Source organism: Nematolebias whitei, chromosome 11 (genome assembly GCF_014905685.2).
Source record: "Nematolebias whitei isolate Nwh7 chromosome 11, NemWhi1, whole genome shotgun sequence".
NCBI classification, from domain to species: Eukaryota; Metazoa; Chordata; class Actinopteri; order Cyprinodontiformes; family Rivulidae; genus Nematolebias; species Nematolebias whitei.
The window spans coordinates 39998796-39999629 of record NC_056508.1 but is presented as its reverse complement, the minus strand read 5'-3'; the positions used below and the strand labels follow the sequence as shown (position 1 = coordinate 39999629).

The 834-nt window shown below is 45.8% G+C and overlaps 1 long non-coding RNA gene across 1 annotated transcript in view; it reads left to right on the top strand.

Annotated features, from left to right (window-relative positions):
• Window positions 1-834, top strand: part of LOC119417138 — a 5674-nt gene that overhangs the window by 348 nt on the left and 4492 nt on the right. The window lies entirely within an intron of this gene.

Below are 834 nucleotides of genomic sequence, written 5' to 3'. Positions count from 1 at the left end.
ACAGCTACACAACAGCAGCTACACAACAGCAGCTACACAACAACAGCAGATCATATGAGTTCAGACCATCTGCACCTTGAAGACTACAAGACTCCTCAACACAAACCTGGGACGTTAGTGATGCAACACTGATACGATTACTAGATTAATAGGAGACGAGAGCGTGGAGGGGTTTAATACAAAGAGGGGGTGGGGGGATTAGTAGGAGGCTAATCACAAACTGACCCCCCCAGTCCCTTTGTGCTGTTTCATGATTACTGCTTATTGTCTTCTCACGATGCACAGTCTGACGTGCAACATGTGGCTGATGTGAGTAAACAGACAGATGTGGAATAAATGTTTCCTTTCAAGCAGCAGCTGGTTTTCACTGTCCGTGCAGACAGAAACATTAATTTGTTCATTCATCACTTTAGTTAGGGAGAGGGGCTTTAATATAAATAAAAAAAAACCAGTGCTTCACATTTTCATGAAGAAAAAAGAAGAATCTTTGAATCTCAAAGAACTTAAAACACAAAAAACAAGGACGACAGAAAACAGAGACTTAGGATTAGAGATGCAAATGTGATGACTCTGAGGAATGTTTTCAGTGCTGCTTGGACCATCCGTCCATCCATCCATCCATCCATCCAGCCATCCATCCAGCCATCCATCCATCCATCCAGCCATCCATCCATCCATCCATCCATCCATCCAGCCAGCCAGCCAGCCATCCATCCAGCCATCCATCCATCCATCCAGCCATCCATCCATCCATCCATCCATCCATCCAGCCAGCCAGCCAGCCATCCATCCAGCCATCCATCCATCCATCCAGCCATCCATCCATCCATCCAT